Raw genomic sequence first — 19,502 nt, 5'->3', positions numbered from 1 at the left:
CAATGGTGAGCCTACTTGTAATTTCAAAGCGTGATGGCAGCTGTGGCATTAAAGAAGAGTCGGTAACTTCAAAACATGTGACATTAGTCAACAGACGAGTTAAACAAGAATAGGGACAGTTCTTCTGGGTTAACCTGCTCTCTTTGTGCGAAACAGACCTGCTACATGTAAGGGGTCTCTCAAGTGTTCTCTACCTTTAAACATTGCCTGTTCTACGCATATATGCACTTGTTTGTGCTGTAACCTGATTCTAAGCACCTTGATATCTCTATTCACCAACCTAACTGTTGTTCCCAGCAGTCTTCATGTCCTTCTTCCTGCCTTCGATCTCAAGATCAGCTATTTCAAATATCCTTAGAGTCAGAAGCTGGTGGCTGTGTTGATGCACTGTATTCCATTGATGAAGCCCAGCTACTGGTTAATAGACATTGAAGTTCTTATCTGACCTTCTGGAAAGACTTGGGAATCTTGAGCAGTGGTCAGTGGCAGTGTTTTTTTTTTTTTGTTTGTTTGTTTTTGCCAGGTCATAGCGACTGCTGTTTCATACTCTTGCTTTGCCTCTTAAGTACCCAGAACCATCCCTGTGCATAGCTTCAGTAGAGTTTACAAGGGATTTTTAAGTCACTCTTATCCAGGAAGCTAGGAAAGGAGAATTGAGAATTTAAGAGGTCAAGACTAACCTCAACTACATGGTGACACTCTATGTAAAAACAAGAGTGATGGGGAGAGGGAGGGAGAAAGAAGGGGGACCTCCAGATTGATTACCTAAAAGCTATATTCCTAATGTCGATTCCAGACTCAGAAGGCTTAAATAAAAGCTAGGGATCCATAACTGTTTTCTTTGTATTAATTTACTTTTAATTGACAAAAGTTACTTTCATTTATCATCTACAGCATGCTGTTTCGGGATATGTGTGTGTGGTAGAATGGTTAAATGTAGCTAATTAGCCTCACAAATTTAATGATTTCAGGGAAGTGGAAAAGCAACTGGTTAACGATTTTTAAGAATGCAATATCTTATCAACACAGTTGCCATATTGTAAAATAGATCTCTTGAACTTATTATTTATAATGCTGAAATTGTGCATATTTCAACTACTCTTGCCACTCAGCCCATGGTAACCACAGCTCTACTTCCTCATCTACATGTTTGTGACTATTTTAGAATATGCATAGCAGGCAGGTACAAATGTCTCCAATTTTTGTTAATATCTTAATAGTTCTAATAACATTGTCCCAGGGATCATGCTTCTAAATAGTTTGCCCTTTGTTTGTGTGTTAGAAGAGATATGAAACATTTAACCACATGATTTGTTGTACTTCTAGAACATATGTTATGAGTTAGTACATGAGTAGTTGATAAGTCAAAACTATGGCTTGTTTTCCCACGGTCTACTTAATGGTCCACTGTTGTGTTAAATCATCTCTCCAAAGCAATTAGCTCAGGACTGGAGGGTTGTAGTTCAGTGGTGTGGAACTTCTCCAGCATTCATATAATCCTCAGTTCAACACCAGGACCAAAATCCAAAACTGAATTATAAAGCAAACCCAGATTTTTTTTAGTTACTATAATCTCACTGCTTACCATAATCTTTTAAAATTATTGTTATCATCTTGACTTAATTTTGATAGGTCAGGTGCATCTAGAAATTTATTTATTTATTTGGGTTTTACAAATTAAGGGAGTACAAATTTTTAGTGTATCATTGTGATTTTCTGGATTTCATTGGTACCAGTGGCAATGTTTCCTTTTCATCTATAGTTATATTAATTTAGTTCTTTTCTTTCCCCTTCTTTTGGTTAATTTGGCTAAGGATTTGTCAATCTTGTTAACCTTCTAGAATAACAAACTATTTCTTCCATTGATACTTTAATGTTTTTTTCTAGTGTTAGGACACAGGATTCTGATTCTAAAAGGGTCTGAGTCCTACATGGGTCTGTAAACTCTAAAAAACAAATAAATAACATTGATACAACTGTTAAAATATCTCTGGATGCTTTCCACAAAAAAATGGTATCTGAAGGCCATGTTGAACGTCTTGAACTACAATCTATTATGAGATGAGTAGAGATATTTTTACTTTTTTCCTTTCCTGTATAACTTACTCCTATAGAATAAGGGAAACCTACACATTACTTCAATATGTATAGTAATACCTTGGGAAATTCCCTCAAAACTGACTTGTTTTCTGGAGGTTGGTAGAGCAACCGGTTGAGAATCACCTTTGTGGAAGAGCAGGAGTCAGTGATCAGCAAAGACGCTGCCATGAGGGACAATTGCATCGTGGACAACATGGCGAAGACACTTCTTGTTAGGCAGGGATCCAGGCCATTCTTTCACCATTTTTTATGATCATGAAAGATAAGCTTCCCCTGAGTATGGGTATGCCCTTACAAAATGAAGCTCAGCCTCAGGGCCATTCCCAGAGATCCAGTGTAGGAACTGGGAAAATAAAAATCTTTCCTAAAAGAAAGCAAGACCATTGCAGACACTGGGTGGACAAAGACCCTGACCTTTCAGCCAAGAAGCAACTTTCCTTTCTAAGAGAAGTAGTGGGCAGGTTAAGAAGATGAAGTTATTTTAGAAGTGTTACAAAAATTGGTTCAGCTTTGATTTTGAGTGCAGCATCTGTGTCTTAGAGAAAAAGAAATAAAGAATTTTATGCAGGGACTAATTCCGAAAGCAAGTAATTTTTGCTCACTTGATCGTTTAATGGATGGGGAGTAAGCAATGATTCAAACTTGAATCTTTCGCTTTTGCAAAATACAAGTTCTGAGAATTGAATAAATATAACTAAATCCTAGTTCAAGCACAAAATCAAATGGGACTAATACTTGTTTTATGGGAGTTGAATGCATGTGTTTGCAGTTGATAGGGAGTATTATCTCATCTTTGAAATGAGTGGTAAGATCGATACAGAGAATCTCATTTTTGTTTTTCCCTAATTCTCCATTTGCCCATAGAAGATTCTCATTTTAAGATGCTCATGAAGCGACATCATCCCCAGTGAAATCAAAGCAATACATAAATAGAGGCAAACTCTCCATGTACCATCACAGAGACCTGCAGTTCTGGAAAACTTAATTAAGATGTTGCACTCATTACCCTTGAACTTGATCATGTCTTCAGTATGCTTTCCTTTGTTCAGATTGGCACAGTATTTGACAATGGGCAGATCAGAGGGGAAGTCTTGAGAGTACATAAGTGCCATCCTTTCTGAGAGGCTGGCTTTATCATACACCCTGTCTCCCAAAAAAACATAAAAAATGAGCATAAAAATCGTTTTCTGTTTTTGTTTGCTACTTTGTGGTTTCTGTGAGAAATAAAGACTGAGGCTCTTTTAAAAATCACTTCTCTCCATAACAACAAAACTATCTAGGTAGGAATATATTTGTGAAGTATAAAAAACAGTTGTGTGGGGCTGGAGAGATGACTCAGAGGTTAAGAGCATTACCTGCTGTTCCAAAGGTCCTGAGTTTAATTCCTAGCAACCACAGGGTGGCTCACAACCATCTGTAATGGGGTCTGGTGCCCTCTTCTGGCCTTCAGGCATACACACGTACAGAATATTGTATATTTAAAATAAATATTTTTTTAAAAAGAGTTGGATAAAGTTTATGTTACCAAATCCTGATATGGTAGCCTTTGAAGAAATGCTTAGATTATGCTCTGCTATTCCCAACATCTGATAGCCCAGCTCTTCCATCCCATCATGGGAGCTACCTCCAAGAAGAGTACTTTTCATCTTCCTTCTCAGCATTCACTCCCTGGGATGGGCTCCTCCACGAATAAAGGAATTTTTTAAAATACCATCACTCATGTCCAGGGAAAAGACAGACTTTAGCATAATAAGGAACAAAGTAGTTACTGACAGATACATAATAAGCAGCTTATTAGATGTGATTGTAATATAGTCTTGGGTACTGCATTTGCTGGTGAACTATGTCTATCCGTGACCACGTTGTCCACTCATCTCTATGCTTAAGATCCCAATCCTGGCCCTACCAGGGTCTCTGATTCCATATACTTGGGCTAGTGCCTAATAATGTGTATTCCTAGCAGTTATCCAGAAACTGTTCTTGCTCCTTGTCTGGGATTCATATATGCACAACCACTGTGCTATAATTATTTGAGTACTGATAATCATATAATCTAAACAAATTAATAATATTATTATTTAAAAAATATTTTAAAAGAAGCACATCTCAAATGAAATAGTTCTCTGGAACCCAAAGATATAAACAAAAATGGACAACTTTAGGGACAACCATGAGTAAAAGTAACTTAGCTCCAATTTTCTGAAGGAGACCAAATCATTCAGGTGGCACTTCTGCTCTAGAAAGTCTACAGAATGATTCCTCCTCGCCATTTTTTGAATGACTGCATTTGTTAAGTATAGAGTAAGCAAAAGTAAATGAGCAGAGAGACGCAGCAAAGAGAGCACAAAGCATCAACAAATCAGGAGTTCATGGCCTGTGCCAGAGATGACTGGGGTAGCTGGGGTGGGAAAGCAAACAAATGTACCATCACCAAATAGACAATTTACAAACATTCAAAAAAAAATCAACCAGAGAGGGTGAGGCATCAGCTTGAGCTCTCTGTTAAGGACCTCCCTATGTAATTTTCTATAGATGAGCTTTCCCATTTCCTGATCCTCTTTTAGACGTTTTAAACCATGGGATGAACAAGAATAACCTCTCTTGGTAGTAGTTTGGGTTCTAGCTGTTCTCCAGGATGTAGCCATTTCTCTGTTTCCCTTTCTCTCTGACAAAGGGTTGGGGCACCGGCCTAGGCTGGAAGGACCCTGCAAATAAACATGCTTGGGACTGAATGTAGGGTCTCCTCACTGCCAGAGTCTGCTTTTATCCAGATTAAATGCAACATTTTGTCTTACAGTATAGCACAGATGAGTGTATATATACAGGCCCCACACAATGCTTTTTAGCTGTTCCCATCATTCACTCTGTACTTAATGTGCTGAACCTGCAATCTTAGTGCAGATGACTATATGAAGAGCAACTGAAGCTTTGATTGCAATCGCTGAGACAACCACCTTGGGGTTTTCGGACACTATAGTGGTAGACAGAGCCCAACATACCCTCCTAATGTCAGTGGGAATGAAAACAGATTTCAGTTATAATAATCTGGTCTCTATGGAGACCAAAAGCCTTTCTTCTTCTGGAGTGGATCCTTCCTGTCTATGCTGTCCTATGTCTTGGCATGCTTCACCCCTTGTCTATCTATGCTTACCTCTGGTTCCCTTCTCAGTTCATGCCCAGTTTTCTGGGGGTGCTTTTGGCTATTCATGCACAATGCATTATCACCTTGGAAGAAAATCTGTTGCTCCTAGAACAATTATCAGGGCTTCAGTAAGAATATGAAAGCAAGAAACATTTTCTGTGCAGTGACAGTAAATGGTAACTCTTTGAATAAGACAGGATGTATTCTTGCTATTGTAAGTTACATTTCTGAAGACCTTGGGGGAATTCTGAATAGGATGACATATAAAAATAATAGAGAAATAACACTTAAACTTACCTTATATTTTTCTGTATCTTTAAATAGTTATAAATGTATGTCTACACTTGACTTACTGGAAATAAAATTAAGTATAATCAATCTATATAGGATGTATATTCCATCATATATAAATTTTGCAGGAAGGGGTATTTTAGCTTCTTATATGTAATTATCAGGAGTTTTATCTTACGTCTTATCATAAGAAAGTCCACTGGCACAGAGTAAAGTGAGGAAGCCTTTGGGCTTCCTAATCCACTTGTGTTGTGTGTTAAATGACACATTTCAGACTAAATCATAACATGTGTAGGACCTCTTGTCATTGTTTGTCAGGCAAAATGAATGCCCATGACACATACATATTTTTTGGCACTCTTTGGGAGGAAAAAAATGTACTTTTTCTGATGAATGTAGTTCATGGATCACTTGGTGAAGCCCAAAACTGACAAATATTAAGGTAAATACAATTGCAAAAGCTTTTTTCTTCCTGCTTAAGTAATCTTTAAAATGTGTATTACATTCTTGTGAGCACTTGAAGTCATCCTCTCACCTCTTTATGCAGTGCCCACTTAGTCTTTGTTTGCATGTTATTGTTATAAATTTAGCTGAAAGGGCAGCATAGAATTTTCAAGCCCATAGGGGTACATAGATTTCTATCCAGGGTGACACATTGATCGAGCCAGCCAGTAAATTAACAGCAGCAGAGCACCATTAAATTTTACACTTAATTGCCATCTCCTCTTAATTTCTATGGATATGATCAATAGATACCAGAGAAAAGTTGAAGGAGATCTTTTGAGAGCATCTACTTCCTGGAGCATAATGTAAAAACCACTGTTTCGTTTCGAGCTCGATACCAACAACTTGCAGTGCAGCACAGTTACTTAGAAGGCTTCCTTTAACAGACTTCACTGTACACAGTTTTGATTAGCCCGTTTGGTCGACATACAAATGGGAGTTTTATTTTTAAATTAGTTTGACTTTCTGAACCTGTCTCTAGCTTTTCCTGACCATTGAATTCTGTTGCTCCTCTACTCTGTCTTTGTCACCCATGAACCAATTTCATGTTCCATGCTGAATTTTTTATTTGAGCCAGTGCCTTGTATCCAAGGTTTTAATGAAAATTATAGCTCGATATCAAATAACATTGAACATTCGTATAATTCCTGAAAATTGTAGCTCACTATACTATCAATTGATATTGAACATGTGTAGATACATAGCAATAAGCTCTGCTGATTAATATTGGGTGTTATACTTGGTGAAGTCATATGCTCATAAAGGAAACAAGACAAAAATCCCAGGCTTGTAATCATTTTGCAAGCTAATGGAAGTAAAAATAGGACTATGAGTGAGGGAAGCATATAAATATCAAATTAAGAGAATTTCACATAGTGAAATTACCACAAGGTGAATAAAAATAGATAAAGGGATAGAGATTTGGGTGGAGAGCTATATCCTTTAAACCACATGGGCCTAGAGGGCACGTTTCAGGTGAGAAATGCCTATAGCTCTAACTCTATGGGAATTTGATGCTGGTAGCCTTTCCAGGCCTCTTCAAATATAAGCTTGGAGGTGGCTGCATGCACACATACTCACATTCAATTAAATATAAAATAAATAATCGAAGTGAAAAATTGATAAGAATGGCTGGCTAGTAAAGTGCTGTGGATAGCAACATCAACAGGCTCACATTTCTAAGATGGACATTATAATTGGAAGAGTAGTAAGAAGCTGTTTTTGTCTGACACACAGAGACAGGAGAAAGCGGCATGTCCCACAGAAGTCTCTCTCATGAAGGAATTTCCTGTAAGGACTGTAGGAATTCCTCTAAACTAAGAGTTCACATCTGCTGCTGAGAAGGATGGACATAAAGTATGACAATGAGCATCGTTCCTCCCCATCATTATACCATTGCTTTTATTATGATAGCAGAGCCACATGCTTTCTGATCCCTATCTGCCTAAACATGTAGAACTTTAGAACCCTGATTGTATTTGGGTAGCAGAAAGCTACCAGGAGGACAGACCCAGGAGGTCAGTCATGATGTCCTCTACTCCCAGCCCACTGGGCTTTTTATGGCTTAGAGGTATCCTTTGTGGACCAGGGTTGGGGAAAGCATAAAGAGATAGTTAACCTTGAGATTATTTAATCTTGATCTACACAGAGATAACTGGGGAGTTAGTTCTTTGAAAAGTGTGAAGAATATCATCATGGCATTTTGTGCCTGAAACCACACTCAACGTGCTGATGATCACAGGTTAGGAAGACAGAGTCTCAGAGCTGTGGACCTTCCACATCTGCACACGTCTGGTTTCTCTAATCTCAGCCATGACTAACTTGATATAGTATTGCTTGCACACCAATATGCTTCTGTTTCTTTGTCACTCTGAGAATGAACCTAGGGCTTCATACATGCTATACATGCTCTGTCACTGAGTTACACCACAGGCTCTCAGCAACTGGGAGCTGAAGGCTCTGTGTAAACTCTCAGACCATTATTCAGTTCTTCACAGGGGAAAGTGAAGGAAAACAATATCCCAATTAACGGTGGCATCAGTAACTCAGAAACTTCTATCTCAAGTTGAAGTCTAGATCCAGGTAATTTCTAGAGCAGACTGATGGGATTTTTCATGGATCACAACCTCCTGGGTAAGGTAGCCGCACTTCCTCTGTCTACAAGATTTGTATTCCAACCACTAGAAAATAGAGGGCATGGTTTTCCCTTAAGGACAGTCATTTCCACTCACTTCCTTTGCCCTGTTTTTATCTTATGAATCTGCTTACCTAGAAAATAGTGTCTGTTTCTAGGAAACTGTGTATCTGGCTATAATCTGGGCAATTACCAGAAGAGAGAAGATTGTACACTGGGAAAGAAGAAGAGAAGGCAAGATCACTAGCAAGTGTGTTAAAGACTAAGAGCTGTCAGTCTATTGGGGATCGATTCTGTGGTGCAACTCAGTAGTATTAGCATTTATTGAATATGTAAATCTTTGTACTTGAACAAGCTGCCAAATAGTCTAGGTATTTGTATTGTATAGTTTTATATTTCCTGGAATTCTAGAGGTTGTACAAAGTGTGGGTGAAATTTTTAAGATTTAACAGAGCATGTTCACTAAAATGAGATCATATAGACAGGTTCTCCTGTGACACTGGAGTTGGTGACAGTCCAGATCAGTGGTTCACTACTCTTGCTTGAATTCACATAAAGTATGCATTGAAAAGGAGAAAAACTCTAGTCAAAAGCAACTCCTTTGATTTAAGACATTTAAATCTGATTGTTTTCCTAGCCTATAATCATGGATATAATATATATTATCCTTCATAATTATATATAGAGATATATAGATATCCCTAAAATATGAATATCACCATGCCCACTTTAGAAATATTGAGATAAAACCACCCTCTTGAAACCTTAGCTTTTAGCTGAACATTCCTTAAGACGTTGGGTTCCACTTGGAGCCATCCCCCAAGGATTATGGTTAAATACATAGATTTTTTTATGGTTATCAGGTTATCTAAATTAATATTTTTGCTAAGATTGGGTAATGCAGAGACAAAAAATGTCAGACTTAGTTAGAATCAATGTTACGGAAGCTAAAATAATGTCTGGTCAATCAGAATGTTTATCGGTGATTATTCTCCAAAGTTAGAAGCCATATACTGTGTAGAGTTGTATTCTCTCTCTCTCTTTCTCCCTGTGTATGTCTGTGTCTATGTTTCTGTCTATTTGTGGTTGTGATGAAGTGTGTGTGTATCTGTTTGTCTCTGTCTTCTGTGGTGGTCGTGGTAATATGTGTATATGTGTGTGCAGCGTTTATGTGTGTGATGTGGGGATACGTATAGGTGTATAGTGTATGTGGGGGGTATGCAGTGTGTATATATGATGTTTCCTATATGAGATGTATGTGTGTGTGATGATGATGGTGGTGGTGGTGGTGGTGGTGGTGGTGGTGGTGTGTGTGTGTAAATGTGTGGTGTATGTGTTGCATGGGATGTGTTGGTGGTGTAGTGTGGTTTCTGTGTGTATGTGTGGTGCATGTGCGTATGTTGTGTGCATGTGTTTTAGTAAAGACTTAATGGATAACTCCTATGTTTCTTAATTTTTGAAACAGGGTCCTATACAGTGTCTTCTGGGCAAAGTCTGAAACTCATTGAACAGTTCATACTGGCCTCTTATTCACAGGAGGCCTAGCCTCCTACATGCCAAGGTTATAATAGTGACCTGTTACCCCCAGCTAAAAATGTGAAACACTTCACAGATATTGATGTCATCCTTATATAGAGGCCATGCTAATCTCTGTAGCATTCTAATTTTAATAACTCTACTACCAAAGTTAGCTCTTTCTTCTGAATAGTAAAAATAACACAGACTCCTTGCTGTGGCGATGTGCCAGATGCGATTATGCAGTAATGCTTGCATTTTTCTCCAATGCTGCAAGTCACTTCCTGTTTCTGAGGTCTTGATACATTATTATATTTAAAATATGTTGAAATGAGGTGCTGTGTTATGGATCAGTCCCTCAAAATAATCAACCTTCCCAAATTCATGTGCTGCAAGTTAATTCTCAGTACAAGGACCTGGTGAGTCATGTTTGGGTTATATTGTGCCACCTTCAACATGTTAATGCTGATAAAACTGTTTGACTCTGTTGCTTTTCTTATTTTCCTGGGCTCGAGACCATGATATCCTTCCCCCTCAAAGGGCACATAAAGAAGACTCTTGTGTACCTAAGTTGGACTCCACAACTCTAAGAAAGTAAACCTCAGGTCCGTACAGCTGTCTCATTAGCACTGTTTAATACAGCAACACAAATACACCCATAGGCAAACACAGAAGATTTCAAGATTTCTTTTTACTTCAGATCTATAATCAGTTTGAGCTTTTAATTCAAACTGAAAGGAATACAGCATAAATGTGTTGCTTATGTCACAATGGTACAAAATGAAAGGATGATTCTTGGCCCCTAGACTAAGAGGTAAATGACACATCAATGCTGTATGAGTTAAAAGATATGTAAAGAACACATTTTACTTCCAGTCTCACTCTGTGACTCTGAGACTGTGTGTTATACATTTGACTTGGGGATGTCATAAAGATTAATGGGCAGTATTTGTATTTGTGACAGAGAAGCCAGGTGCCTTCCTGGCCACATGGTAGGAGGCTGAGCATCCCGGTGACTGGGTTCTGTTGGGACAAGAAAGAGCAAAGGAAACACATATCAGTCACAGGGCTGCTTGTTATCCATTCCTATCAAGGCTTGTCCACAAGGGCACTGAAACAATTGGGTAAAATGAAGTTTTGAGAATATCCGTGGATTTCAATTACAGTATTTGTGCTCTTTCAGACCCCTATTAACATCCATAGCCGGTGCAGCAATGCTGTTGAGATTTATAAGGAACTTCCCTTGTTCTCTGCATCCAACCCAGGACCCACATGATCAGCACTATTCTATTATCGTCAAATCTGGTTTCTAAGAGAGACATGTTTGCTGCCTGTGAGACTTTAAAAAAAAACTGCCAACTCGACAATAGCTACATCATTTGTAGTAAAAAAATGAATTCCACAAGGTGTCAAATGGCTCTTTGTCAATGTGGTTAGTTCCTTGCAAAGTCACAGGAGAGGAAAAATATGGGAAAAAGCATAATTTATGCCTCATTTATTGCTCACAGTCAAGAATGGCTCTTTTATTCTCTTTTTTTTTTTTTTGAAAAGTGAGAGAAAGCCAGTAAGACAGGAAAGGTTACAGGGACTGTCCCCAGGAGCAGGGACAGGGGCAGCTCTATTCTGCTGCTGGCCAGGCCACTGGCTTTGGTATAAGATAATTTGTATTCAAATTCTCGTTTAGTTATCTTCTAACTTCAGTTGTTTGAATTGATGACTTAAACTGTTTAGGGCAGTTTAGCCTTTTAATCTGGGAAACAGGGAGGCTCTTACCACATGTAGAGACACTGTAAAGACTGAAACTCAAAAGCATACCTGGAGTCCTTGGTGGCGGCACTAGGTGCAAGGCACAACACAGGGGTGAAATTCTTTAGAACTAAATGTCCATGCATGAGTAGAGCTGGGGGAATTGGAATGAAATGGTGGTGTTAACACTGACACCCCAGTGGTTGAGCTGTACTGTAATCAAGGGAACAGTCACTCTGGTTGGAACATGGATACATAATCCACAAATACTGGCCCCTTTCTTGTTTCTCAGCCATGTGCATTTATCTGAATAAAATGTGTATTAAGCAGTTAACAGACTACCTGGAAATCACGTAGGATTTTTTCAGTCAATTAGTGATAATAACTTTTGGTAAGGTACCATTTTGACTAATAAATTGCTTTAAACCGATGAAGTGGGATGAATAGTACATCAGTTTGCTTTAAATAGAACTATAGCAGCCACTCTAGATAGCCTGATTAGATAGATGTAGGATGAACGAATGTCCTGGTTGGATGTCTGACAGGAGGGCTAGGGCAGGCCGAATAAGGAAATGGTTAGTAGTCCACACCCAAGAAACCTTGAAGTGATTGTGAATACATCCGAGTCGATGGTCCCCACTGCTTTCAAGATCAGACTGATTGATTGGGAAGAGCCCACAGATGTGAAAGCAAAACCACTGTCCATTATCTCAGCCACTTAGGAACTCTCTAGTGCCCCAGCAGCTGCTGCTCTGAATTGTCTGCCAGAAAAATCCTGCCAGAGAATAACAGTTGCTATTTCTCTTCCATCTTCCTCTGCTTCTGGGTGCTGTATCTAAGCCAGAAACACAAAGATGCTAGGAAGTACGGTTATAAGGTTCTCCTGGGTGAAGAAGTAAAAATGTAGAAAGGTATGATGGTGATAAACCACAAGGTTGATATGAGTTGATGATAGATAATTCAATCTCTCTGTCTGTATGCTCAGCATTTCTTTATGAGAAGACATTTGTGGGGTGACACTGTTTTTCAAGTACACCTGCCCACAAGATAGCGGCAATGATATTGTTTGGTTTGCCTCCTTCTCTAGTGACATTGGACAATGGGAGAATGGTTCCCTCAGATAAGAGCCCATATCAATCTATCTGCCATGGTTTCCTGAAATAAATCAAGTAGCCCCATACAAAGAAAGTGTCATTCCTTGTCTTGATCCCTCAGCCTTCCAGTTTGACAGCTGCTCAGAACAGGGTTCAAGGTGGCCCTCCATACTTAACTCAGTTCTGATGTCTATTGACTCTACTCAAAAGTTTTGCTATAGTTTGTGTTTATTTGCTTTCTTGAGAAGAATCTATAGTGACTTATATGTGTGTTTATTTATACTTTATCTCTCCCCTTCCCCAAAATATCATTCCTACAGATTGCATAATTTTTTCTTAGTTATTTTTTGTATTCTATTTTCAGGGCCTAAAAATACCCGAAATATGGACCATAGATAAAAAGCTATATAAAAGAATGCTTTCAGGAGGTCATCATGAGAAAGGTGGATAAGATCATATTTTGGTGTTAAACAGTATGTGTGTAAGACAATGTAACACCTTTAGTAAATAAAATTCCCATATAGGTCTTCACTACAATTTAAGTGTCAGATCATTTCATGGGCACTTTATATAGCTTGTTTTCTAATACTACAGTATCACTAGCATGTTTAGGAATCCTGTATAAGAAAGGAACAAGAGCATCACAAGAACAAGTAACTAAGTTGAAGTCTCTAAATCACAGGAGCCTCTTCTTTAACCATTTCTCCTGGATGCCTCACAGTGGTGATATATGACAGTCCTGTTACACTTGACAACATGAGAGGCTGAATCTTTACACAAGAGTGGATTTCCACACTCATTCCCTGCTCCTGGAAATTGCAGCAACTGCTCAAACCACTCCTAGGAAGACACCAGAGCCACGTAGCTTGCTCCACAACCGGAAGCTTTGGGAATAGTCTGAGGGAAGGGAACAGGCAAGCGCAAAAAGGTTTGAACTTGGAGAGAAGACACACACCTAGAAGCATAACATGGCTAAATGTAGACTCCGAAAACAGTGACTACCCCTCCCGTGATGTTCCTGTGAAAATATCACTGGTTCTTTATTTTGGTTTCACGAGTTTGAAAATTATCCTTGTGACTGCATCCCATTTCTGTTCTCCGTGAAAAGTAGACTTAGGTAGTGGTCAGACATGCCAACAAAGTCACAAGAGACTATAACAAAGTGAACTAAATAAATCATCACTTCAACATAGTCTCTAATGCAGTTTTTTTTTTTTTAAGTAGCATTAGAGAGAAACAAGGAGAGTGGAAACGATAACGGCGACTCTCGGGATACAATCCCGCTTATTGCGTTATTGGCTTTGTCTCTTTTTTTTTTTTTTTAATTCTAACAATTTATGAACCAAACACAAGGGCACCCAAGTTCATAAAAGAAATGCTACTAGATCTAAAATCACATATTGACCCTTGCACTGTGATAGTGAGTAATTTAAATACCCCACTCTCACCAAAAGACAGGTCATCTAGATGAAAGCCAAACAGAGAAATTCTGGAGTTAAATAACATAAATCAAATGGATCTAACACAGTGACAGAACATTTCACCCCAATACTAAAGAAATATACTCTCTTTTCAGAAGCTCATGGAACTTTCTTCAGAATTGAAATGTAAATGCAGCAAGTCTTAACAAATATAGGGAAAAAAAAAAGCTGCAGAGAAACCCTGTCTCGAAAAACCAAAAAAAAAAAAAAAAAAAAAAAAAAAAAAAAAAAAAAAAGAAATCTCTATACTGATTTCCATAGGGGATGTATAAGCTTGCACTCACATAAGCAATCAATAAGCATCCTCCTTTCCCCAAATACTTATCATGTGCTATTAATTATTTTATTAATCAGCCTTAATCCATGGTAGTCATATGGGATGCAGAGTGTGATTTAATCTTTTCTATATTTGTTAAGACTGGCTTTGTCTCTTAAAATGGCTGTTCTCCTACTGACTTTTAGAAGTGTGGTGAATTCCTCTCAGCTGAGATGTGATCTGCTGAACTGACTGCCTTAGGTCCTACTTCCTTGTCAGAATCACTTAGGTTCTCTACACTCACCCTAGGCATTGGGAGTGAGAGTCTCCTGCTAGGGTCAGATGTGAAAAACTTCTGTTCTCATCCTTCAAAACCCTGTTTGCGATGCTGGGGTCTCATTTTCAGGGGCCTGACCTTAAGCTGTTCAGACAGAGAGAGCGCCAGACTTCAGCAACCAGCAGCAATTCAACGCATGTAGAAACATGCCTGGAACTTTGCCCACTTATCTCAGAAATTGAGACTTGGGAACCTGCGACTCAATTATGAAGAATTCATGTTTGAATGCCTTAATTGTGTCTCAGCCCGATGTGGTAACACATACCAACACTTAGGAAGCTGGGGTAGGAAGATTGTGAGTCTTGACTCAAACAAAAACAAAACAAAACAACAACAAACCCACATCACTTCCTACATTTCTGGAAATAGAGGATTAAAATAGCAATTTCCCGGACTAGTATCTGTTTTAATTATGGATTAAGATGACTTCATGGGCAAATATCTATTGCTAAAAACCATTTAATAAGATCTGGAGTCTCACCTACATAAGCCTGAATGAATTATTTTCTAATACCCATTTTTTTCTCATTTTTTATTAAAAATTTCCATCTCCTCCCCTCCTCCTCCCCTTTCCCACCCCTCCCTTCCACCCATACCCCTACTCCCTCCCTCTCCAAGCCAAAGAGCCATCAGGGTTCCCTTCACTATGTTAAGTCCAAGCTAATACCCATTTTTTAAAAAAAAAAAATTCATAGGCTTTGTTACCAAGACCAAACTTTTTGACAAGTAGATGATACAAATGTCATACCAATATTGGCTATAATTATTAATGTTCCTAACATTAATATTAAAGTGGAGTGTACAAGTTTATAACAATAATCGTTTTCTTTTTTATCTTTATAATTATACAAAATAATTACCATTGTGCAAAACTAAATGGCTTCTGGAATGGACACACAACATGTTCCAGGGATCCCATGACAAACAATAGTGCCTGCATCTTGGATCACTTACATCTTTCTACCTTACAGTCACAGGTGTCTACTCCTTACTTCTGTTATCGTGAGTCAGTTTATGTCTTTTTAAATTACTAATCATACAGTATAATTCTGCAGTGTATTTTTGAAACAGCGTGTAATAATGTTCTATATTGTTCCATGTAATGCTTGTTCTTTTTCTCACCACTACACTACACAATGTGCAGAGTTTTCCGCATGTTAAATACACCACAACAGTTCACGTTTTGAATTTTGCCCAACCTTTCTTGAACAAGTTTGGAACATTATGTGTCATTTTGTATCTATCTATATGCACATCTTATGGCAAATATAAGTACATATTTTGATTGACTATAAAACTAGGAGTGGAATTGCTGGATTGAAGAATAGGTATATGTTTAGTTTTAGAAGATTTAGCTAAAGAGACTGGTACATTACTAATAGTTGGTATGTGTTTGTGGCATGCCTTTGTGTGTGTGTGTGTGTGTGTGTGTGTGTGCCTATAGGGGTGGAGTATGTGCACTCGAAGCACAAGTGTGCAGAGGCTAGAGGGAAACATTGGCTGTTTACCGCTTAATTTTCCACTTTATTTTTGAGATAGGGTTTACTGAACCTGAACCTTACTGCTTTGGCTGGGCTGGCTGGCCAACAAACTCCCTAGACTTTCCTATCCCCACACCCCAATAATGGGGTTATAGACAGTATGGCCTGGCCAAGATTTTACAAGTGTGTTTACAATTCACATTCATTTCTCCTGCTTGCACAGCAGGTCCCCTTACCTACTGAGCCATCTCCCTAACCCTAGTGTTTAGTATTATCAGGTTTAGGCATTGTTTAAAAGATCACATTGCTGGATGGATAGTGTTACCATTTTATTTTGAGTTTAAACTTAGGAGCAGAAAACATAAATCACATAGAAATAGTTCTACTAAGGGATTATTTCCCTATTTATGGAATACTTGAGTCTTGAGCCTTTCCCAGGAAAAGGACAGAGTTTTAAAATCATCCAACGAGATTTGGGAACAAAGAGGGCTGCCAGAGCCCAGCATTGAAGTTGGTCTTTGGAAGTCTGAGCAGACACGTCTCTGTGACTCTTGCTCTCTCCTGGGTGGTGGCAGCTGCATTTTCTGTCTCATTAGGTATTCTCAACTTTGCCACTCTCTTTGTTTAACAAATCAGAACATGGTGTGGCAAGTTGACAGAAGAGTTGAGGAGAATTCTCAGTGATGCTTCTCATGGGCTCAGAACACCTGTGCACATCTAGTTGGTTTCTTCATACTTCCAGCAAGTCAGTGGCCCCTCTTAAAGGAGAAATCAGGGAGAGTTTTTGCAATGTTTCAGATAACATCGAGCAACTTCTATAACATAAAAGGGAAGTTTTTCAAATACAAATTATTCTCTGTAAGGCTTTGGGTCTGTGAAACAGAGAACTCTCTCAGCGGGTATTTTTTCACTCACACACACACACACATAGACACCTGCATCACACACACACACCTTCATCTCACACACACATACCTGCATCACACACACACACACAAACCTCTGTTGGCAGGAGGCTGCTGCTTGTTCATATCTGGAAGCTCAGACCAAAAATAATCACACAGAAATCAGTATTAATTGCAATACCGTTTGGCCAATAGCTTAAGCATATTTCTGGCTAACTCTTATATCTTAAATGAACCCATTTTCATCATTTTGTATTTTACCACGAGACTCATGGTTTACCAGCAAGATTCTGGTGGGCTCCAGCGAAGGAGTTTGTCTCCTGTGAACGGCTACATGCCTTCTCTTTGACTCTGCATATTCCATATATATATATATATATATATATATATATATATATATATATGGAATTATATATATATGTGTGTGTATGTATGTATGTATGTATGTATGTATGTATATCTCAGCCTGGCTTTTTTTTTTTTTTTTGGTTTTTCGAGACAGGGTTTCCCTGTAGTTTCTAGAGCCTGTCCTGGAGCTAGCTCTTGTAGACCAGGCTGGCCTCGAACTCAGAGATCCGCCTGCCTCTGCCTCCCGAGTGCTGGAATTAAAGACGTGCGCCACCACTGCCCCGCCCATCAGCCTAGCTTTATACTGTTAAACCATAGGCCAAAAGCAGCTTCTGTATTAACCAATGGCAATAAAACATATTCACAGTATACAAAGGGAAATCCCACATCACCCTCCCTTTTCTGTCTAAATAAAAAAGTCAGTTTTAACTTTAACATAGTAAAATTACATATAACAAATAGGTATCAAGCAAGAATTACAGTTACAAGATTTATATCTATTTTATCTTTTATCATAACTAAGGAAAACTATAATTATAACTATATATTTATCAACTCCATCAAAGACTCTAGAAGGATATAATATTACCTAAGTAAACAGGAAGTGCATTGTAAGAAACTTCCAAATCTTTAGAATTAACAGAGACATCTCGCTGCCTGAATAGTCACCCAAAGTTCTTCTGTATCATTGGGGCATCCAATCTTCAGTCTACAGGCCCATAATATCCAACAGACTTTTCCACAAAGCAGGAAATTCAAAGACAGTTCCACCAATATTGGCAGTTTTTCAGTCACTTTCTTCTGTGTCCTGCCAAACATCTGGCATCCTCTTTCATGAAGCAGGAACCCCAAAGGACTGTCTCACCTTCCTTAGGCAGCTTAGCAGTCATTTTTTGTGGGTTCTGTGAGTCCAGTCAAGCATTTCAGGCAAGAGCAGTTTCTTGCCCAAATGGCTAACAAACTCCATGAGGAGCCTCTTTGATGCCTATTATCCTCTTGAAGTAGATTGGTGCAGCCAGGAGCAGATGTATCTCACTGTCATGAAAAGTCCTATGTCCTTAAAACCTTTTAAATGCCATATTCTGTGGCCTTTGAAAGGTTTGAAGATTATCTATCTAACTGAAATCAATTTATCTATCTATAAATAGACATATAAAACCTAAACCTACAAGTTTGACTATTATAAATGATTGTTTATTAATCTACTTCTTAATTATACACTACCTTTTTAAATGAGGGGCACAAACAAAATACTTTAATCAAGAGCAAAAATGTACTTATAACAAAATTGACCTAAAATTTGTATCAATAGACCAAGATTCATGCCAATGCAAAGTATTCATATCTATAGTATATTCTTCTTTAAATGTAAACAAACATTTACAAACAATATTTAGGAATTTGGGTGTAGTGGTCCCCAAACTACTTCCTGCTGTTTATTGGTTAAAGTTATTTTGGGGTTGTTCATGGAGACCATTTTGGTGGTCTTGGTCCATCAAACTACATTAGTCTGGAAGAATTCCATAGGTTCTCATCCTCTGTGTAAACAAAAGAAGAACCTCTTTTCTAAAGAAACATATCCTTAAACTCAAATTTTGAAATGAAGATATTTTTAAACATATGTGTTAGTTTAGCTTAGCGGTCCCAGAATCAAATGTCTCTCTGCAGTCAAAAAATTTAAAGAAAACACAGCAATATACATAATACAGAGTCTTGCATATTCCATTTTTACATGACTGATTTTGCTTACTCTATTACTTTTTCTACAGTTTTAGGGCACCAATTTGTTGGCAGAGGTTTCTGTCCCACCCAGTCCCTCAATAAACACACAGAAACTATATTATTCACAATACTATTTGGCCAATAGCTTAAGCATACTTTTAGCTTGCTCTTGCATCCTAAACTAACCCATCTCCATTAATCTGTGCATCACCACAAGATCCTGGCCTACAGGCAAAGTCTCAGCAGACTCCAGTGGGGGTGTCTGTCCTTAGCAGTGGCTAGATGGCTTCTCTGACTCTGCCTACTCTCTCTATATATCTTTTCCAGCCTGGCTATATTCTGTTAAGTCATTGGTTAAAAGCAGCTTCTTTATTAACCAATGGCAATAAAACATATTCACAGCATACACAGGGGAATTCCACATTATACTTTTATCACACACACAC

General features: G+C 38.3%; 1 protein-coding gene and 1 pseudogene across 1 annotated transcript in view; one reads left to right on the top strand and one right to left on the bottom strand.

Moving 5' to 3' along the window:
* Tafa1 (TAFA chemokine like family member 1) overlaps window positions 1-19,502 on the top strand; it is a 524,958-nt gene that overhangs the window by 439,692 nt on the left and 65,764 nt on the right. The window lies entirely within an intron of this gene.
* LOC119808516 lies at window positions 9,762-9,862 on the bottom strand (annotated as a pseudogene).

This window comes from Arvicola amphibius, chromosome 2 (assembly GCF_903992535.2).
Source record: "Arvicola amphibius chromosome 2, mArvAmp1.2, whole genome shotgun sequence".
Classification (NCBI taxonomy): Eukaryota; Metazoa; Chordata; class Mammalia; order Rodentia; family Cricetidae; genus Arvicola; species Arvicola amphibius.
This window is presented reverse-complemented; position numbering and strand designations above follow the sequence as displayed.